The following is a 7,364-nucleotide window of genomic DNA, read 5'->3' as shown; positions in this document are numbered from 1 at the left end:
TTTGTCTCTGAAGCCCGAAGACACAACTTATAGAGGGACAAGATTTGCTTCTGAAGTTTGCTTCGCATCACACGAGTTTGTGAATTAAAAGTTTTGCGTTTTATTCAATAAATCCTATAATTGCTGCTTTCGTTTTCGCCGTTTTTATCAAAATCCAAGACTAATGAGCCGTTCGGTTTCAGTTTTGCGCTAAAGTATGGGAAATTATTCTTTCCCATGCTCTTTGGTTTTGCGCTTATAAGCCGTTCTTGGTTCTTTGTACTTCGTTCTTTAGAACGATGAACTGAGCCTCATACTCCACTTCACTACTTTAGTTTTACTTTTGAGTGCCAAATTTTAAAATTGAAACCCATAAAAGAACCAATTACCAGCCAGTGCATTGATTTGTTTAACTTAGTAGATTTCGTGGATGGGATCCTTGATCTAGCAACTCTCATGCTTTTCTTGCTGTATCCAGATTTATCCTTTCCATTTTCGTTGTGGTTGAAATTCTATATGGCTGATTGAAATTCTATCTTTAGTAGCAATTCCATCTTGCTAAAGGCTTATAAGACGTTTTTTTTTCAGTTAAAACGACGTTTTTAGAACAGAGAAATGAAACGCAATATAAGAGTAAAACTTACGATATCTTAGTAGAACTAAGAACGACGGATGGCGAAAAAGAACGCAGTCGAATAATAACCATATGCTGCAGGCCTTCCCTGGAAAAAAAAACACAATGAAACAAATAAACAGTTTTTTATTCATTTCATCCTCCCTTCCTAGAGGAGTACATTGAAAGTTACCCCACTTTAAATTGCAGTAAATTGCCCGAGAAGGCACATAACACCAATAGAAAATGACCACTTTCCTTTTTAATGTAATTTATTTGACTTGATCTCGAATCGCAATTTTTTTTCTTCTTCCATGACAAACTCTTTGAATCCAAATCTAAAAGATGCTGACAGACTAAAATTAGTTATTTAATAAAGTTAAGGTTAGATGAATAATTAAATCAAACTAATATAATTAAGTTATTTTACATAAAGTTATTATATTACATAAAGTTGTTACATAAGCTGAATAACAACTCAATGTAAGAAAATTGAAAGGGCTATAATGGAAAAAATGCCGGTCGCGAACATTCTACGGAAAATGAAGATGGTTTAGAAGACTGAATAGTGAAATATATCGTAATTATCGACTGAAAAAGCAAGGTATTTGAATATTGAACGAACTAGTAAATGAACTTCCGACAGCGCAGTGTATAGGGCCTTGCCTAATGACTAAGGGTTCTTTGGTTCAATACCGAACGTTGGAAGTAGAGCATGACACTATTAAATAAAATGAAGAAGATAAAGATATAGCATATATCGTATTTGATTCTGAGTACATTCCTCTTTTCTGATTTTCTGTATTTGAATAGTTTTAGCTCCAGATTAAGTATACTAAGCCGAAAGTTGAAATTTCTCTTCCTTTACCTGAGTGCTAGTAGACTAACGCAATAGCCAATTTGAGAGATGTGGGCAATTATCAACATAGGATTAATCCGCTTCCAATTCTTCTGCAGATTGATTTCTTGATGATACTGCAGATTATACCGTGGTCCCGATCTTAACCTAAATGACCAACCCAGCTTTCAAATGGTTGAACTTAAAGTGAAAAACAGAAACTCTCAGCTAAACCTCCAAACATTTCGCATAGCTCTAGTGATGCTCATGATAAACCGATGGACAAAATAAAACCCGTTGTTTCCTTAATTCAAGATTAAAAATCCATTTTTTCCCGCAAAAGAGATAGTGTTAGCATCAAAAAAGCATCCACAAGTTTTTAAAATGCAACTATACTAAAGGCATTAATAAATAAATTTTGTCTAATATATAGATTTTAATAGATTTTGGGTGAGGAAAATAGATTTGGTTCAAAATGGATCTTGTTTCAACATATAGCAATAAAATCAATTAGAGGCACATTGGTTAAAGCTTAAAGGTAGAAACTGCTCTTCTAATACTTGAAGAGCTAGATGAGAGCATAATGAGCAATGAAGATTATCTTAACTATGTCATCAAAGCTCACATATTAGGCAAACTTTATAATCCTGGATTTTAATCATGTAAATTTGTCCCATTTATTACTCCAGAGATATCAGTTTCGCACTAAATATTTCTTTTTGGACAAATGAAAGCTTTGCCAAGTTAAACCATTCCAATAATAAAATATTGTGTCTCTAAATGACCCTGTTCAACTCAGTCCACTTAACTGAACCCTCGTTCACCTGAATTCCCGTTTAACTTAGTCCGCATTTTGCTCAACCTCATTGAAGACAACCCTAGTTAACTCAACTCCCATGCAACTCAAAGTCCATTTAACTCAACCTCTGTTCAACTCAATCTCCTTGCAACTCAACTCCCGTCTAAGTGAACTTCCTGTAATTCAACCCACGTTTAACTCAACCTTCGTGTAACTCGATCCCGTTTAGCCTAGCCCTCTTTGACTGAACCCCTTTCAACCCCATTGCTGCTACCATAAAATTCAAATGCGTTCGGGTCCTGGGAAAAATTTTGTTGAGTTGAAATATATAACACAGAAGGATAAATTATTTTTTGGAGGGAAGGAAGAGGATAGTTTTGTCTTTCATCATAAAAACACTTACATAAGAATTGGCAATGAATAAAGACCATTTCGTTCGGTTCAACTTTATAACTTTCGACGAAACGGGCTAAATTACATTTTTGAGGTATATTGTTGACTCAAGAAGGATTGAACTGAATGGGGTTGATTTGAATTGAGGTTGAGTCAAATAGGGTTCGTTAAACGAGGGTTAAGTTGCATGACTTTTGATTTAAATGATGGTTTGAATTGCATTAATGTTGAGTTGAATGGAGGTAGAGTAAACGGGGGTTGAGCTGCACTAGGGTTGAGTTACATGAAAGTTGAATTAAACAGAGTTTGAGTTGAATGAGAATTGAGTTGAAAGGGGGTCAAATTCCGCAGGGTTGAGTTACAGGGGGATTGAGTTGTATATGGGTTGACTTAAACGGATCTGAGTAGCTCGGAATTGTGTTAAACAGGGTTCAGTTAAACCAGGGTTCAACAGCACGAGAACACATAAAATGCTTACAAATGCTAAACACATATAAAAGTTTAAACTTACTGCTGAAATGCTCCATAAGCCTGTGGCTCTTCACTTGTTTCTAGACCACTTGTCTCCTCGACCGAATTACTCACCTGGCCACTCCAGGATCAAGAAAAGAAATGCTAGATTTCCAAAACAGTCTTCTATACTAAGACTAACAAGTCTGCCCTACTCTAGAAGCGATAGAAACTCATTTAGTTACACAATATGTTTACCAAGTAACCCTAATACTTCGGACTCCGCTAATTCAGTCATCAATTTGAACCCTCAATTGAGCTACTGAAAAGCTATTTATTTTCAATACTTCTTCTTTCCCAATGTAATATCTCCCCAGATGTAACCCTAACCTTATGATAGGACCTTATTAGATAATGTTTTGTAGAGCCGTCTGTCATAGTAGCAGAAATGAAAATCTTAAGATAGTTGATCATTGTCTAGCAACTGAATATTGGCGTTTCATTCATTTCAACTAATTATAGTAATGTTTTAGAATGAAACTACATATCCACCGGTGCCGGTCAACTACTGAAACTATCGGAGTGTCTTTATTGATATAATATAAATGTTGTTTACTTTCAGTGAACTAACTTCAATTTTTCAAAAGTGTTTGTTTGCCAGGCTTCAGGTTTTATAAAAAGTACAGGACTTCCAATAGAAAAGTAAAAGATTATATATCTTTATATCTTATGTATCTAGGTTATGTATCTTATGTATCTAAGTAAAAGATTATGTATCTCTAAAGATTATATATCTTTCAGTAAAAGATTATGAAAATCACTTAGCCATAATAGATATTTGTTTTCATTTCCAACAGCAAGAAAACTTACCTTAATTCTATCTATAGCCGAAGAGGTGACTTATAATTCTTCACGCATTGAGACAAGAGATAGTTAGACTCCGGCACCGCGCCGGCAGATCGACCGAACGCCGCCGACGAGAGGCCCAGTTGAACGCCGCCGACGTGTCGTGACGCCGCCAGCGCGACGTAGGTGCGCCGCCGCCAGCAGAGGCGGCGGCGTTTGGTCGACTTTAAATTATTTTTACGGCAATTCTTTATTGCGTCAACCGCAAAGTCGAAGCTTTTCCTTCTCGTGTGGTTTAGTATTTCGATTTTCCTGATTAGAAATTAAGCAGGGCTTGCACTATCCCTGAATTTTCGGGTATTTCGCCGAAAATCTATGCGTCACCCCGAAAAAAAATTTGGTTCCTCCAATTCCCGAAAATCACGCAATCACGGTGCCACCCTTAGCGATTTATCACCAGTGACTTTCCCTGCCAAATATTACTTTGCATACCATAATTCTTCACTATTCTCTTATTCATTAATTTTCGTCTCTTTTGGTACTTTGCATAGAAATAAGACAGATGCAATATGCAATTGCAGATATTGCAATATACACAGTTCTTCATATGTTGACAAAAAAAAGTATCGTCTTTATGAAATGAGTTTAAATCATTTCGAATTCAGTTTCCATATCGCTATTTCTTATATCATTCGTAGTCAAGAATTTTAATTTCAAGTTTAATAGAATTATAGAACGTATTCACTACTATACAGCTTCAGCCTTCAGTTGGATTTTGAAATTGACAGCCGACAGATTGTTTTTACAGCTGAATTGTAAATTTGCAGATTTTTCTTTTTTGCTGTTTTCAGATAAGATTTTCTTAATGTTTAATAGTCAATTGTTGAACGCCTGATAGAGAATACAATCTTCTTTCTGAAACATTTTTACCCCCCCCCCCCCCAAAAAAAAAGAAAAAACCCTTCTATCTTATTTTTCTAATGAAAGCTGAGGCGGTATCCTATCAAGGTGGTATCCAGAGGGGGGGTAGGGGGGTATTACATTCAAATGATAATATCTCGACATTTTTTTATTGAAAGCAGGGATCCCAAAAAGTTCTTTTTTTTAATTTAAAGCAGAGACAGCATCCTATCAAGGTGGTCTCCAGAAAAAAAAGGGGGGGGTACCTTGTTTTTTTTAAAAGAAGGGGTGCCAATAAGTTAATTATTTTTTTTATTTAAAGCAGAGACGGTATCCTATCAAGATGGTATCCAGAGGGGAGGGGGCATAGGGAGTTATTATATTTAAGTTATAATACCTTGTTTTTTTTTATTGAAAGCAGGGATGCCAAAAAGTTGAAAGGTTGACAAAAATTAACAAGATTTTCGTGAGTTATACTTGATACAGCACTTGCGTGGTTTTGTCGTCCAAAGGGAAACGAACATATGCGCCCAGCCCGTTTTTTTCTTATTGATGAAACGAGTTTACTTTGAAAACATTCATTCATAAGCACAAGGCAGAATCACCCTAAAACGAATTGGTGTGACGAAAGCGATATCGACATCCCCACCTATCGTTGCGCTCGAGTGACAATGGCGCCCTTGGTCCGGTGCCCAAGTTCCATTAAAAGGCCAGGTCATAATAAAAGCTTTCAATTTGGGAGGTTCAAGGAGGAGTCTTTGAAAGTCTTATGACCTCAGGGTACTAGATGTTGCACCATTCTTACGTATCTAAAGTGGTTTAAAAAATTTGCTCACCCCACAAATAATTACTAAAAATAACCACACATATACAAATGTAACATTTGGAATAATATAACACTTTTTTCAAAGCTTAGGAGAAAAGCAAAAAAGGCTAAATACCCCTAACTACGCTTGAAAGCTATTTCAAAAAGAAACTTTTTGGAGATTTCCATGGAAATGACCATAGCAGAAGCTTTGAGCCTAGGTGGGGATCAAAGAGGAGTCTTTGAGTATTTTGACCACAGGTGACTTATTTTTGCGACTGTCTTAAATTTGGTAATTTTTGTGAGCATTTGGAAATCAAAGCTTAAACTCAATAACTGATGCTAAGTGTCCTAACATTTTGCTGGGATTAAAAGTGACGAACTAGGATGAAAATCTCAACATCTTCCTGGAGCTACTTCAGTCTGCATATTATTTCATTTAATTACATTTAAAACGGAGAGCTTTTCTTTTTTTACCTAAGAAAATAGCTGGCACTTCATTTTTCTTCATACTGAATAAACCATTAAGTGTTTTTTGTTTCATTGTAATTGAAGTGTTCTCATGTGAAGTGTTCAATATGTATTTTTCAATTTGATAAATTTATTCCTTTTAGATGCACTTTATAATTTGACTGATATTAAGTATTTATCAGTTTATAATTTGGAATGAATCCCCAAAAGAAAAATGAATAATATCCAAAAGAGCAGCCAAAAAGCATTAAAAAAGCAGCAGTTCAGCCTTAGCCTACATGAAATATATTCTATAAAGAAGCCAAAAAAACTTTAAAATGCACTTTTTTTAAATTGTTATTAAAAACCAGTTTTTAATACAAAAAGGCTTTTAAGGAATCCAAAAGAGCAAAAAAAAAACATCAATATCAAAGTCGCCCATTTCAACTGTTTCAAAGGTGACAAAACTGATACAGGAAAAGGTTAATATGACAAAATGAAGCCTCTAAGTTCAAACTTACATTCTAAGCTTTTACCCAGATAACTGAAGAATTGTGTGATACGGTATTTGAAATTTTGTATGCAGTATTGAACGATGAAAAAAACTACCAATTTGTATGATTGTTTATAAAAATACATAGCCATTAGACACTTCAACTACTCGTATTATGCAAGGGTTCTGAAACGCCACAGTCATTTCGTTTCTACCAGATTTCTACTTCTCTTGATGAATAACGAAGAAGACCAATTTCCAGCCAGCGACTTGTGAATTTTTGAACTCTCATTTATTTTTTGTTTTCTTCCATACCAGGGCATTTCGTATCCAAGGAGAATAGGCTCGAATCTGTTGTAAATTTAAGCTGTGATTTGAGAAAGACTGATGAAAACATTAATGTTTGCGGTCAACATTGATCACGCCGGCGGCGCGGCGCGCTGTTTTTGGCCCCGCCGTCACCGGTCTTCCCTCATTGGTGCGGCGCCGGGGTCTAGAGATAGTATTGGTTTATTTTTGGATATTTTGATGCTCTAGCCCATTTTGTGAGACTAATCAACGTTGTAGCAGAAAAGGAAACGCCTTGGAAAGAGTCATAATCAAGAAACCCCCTATCATGCTACTTACCCCTTATAGTGTACAAACTAGACACACTACCCAGAAAAATAAGTTCTCCGTAATTAACCTTTATATTGATCCAACACCCCTTTCCAATAATATTCAAATTTCAAAAGCTAATGAATTTTTACTAAGATGTCTGAGAGTCCACACCAATATTGACAGTTTCTATTTGACTCC

This window comes from Artemia sp. Qi Xiang Cuo, chromosome 20, assembly GCF_049724085.1.
Source record: "Artemia sp. Qi Xiang Cuo chromosome 20, ASM4972408v1, whole genome shotgun sequence".
Lineage (NCBI taxonomy): Eukaryota > Metazoa > Arthropoda > Branchiopoda > Anostraca > Artemiidae > Artemia > Artemia sp. Qi Xiang Cuo.
This window is presented reverse-complemented; position numbering follows the sequence as displayed.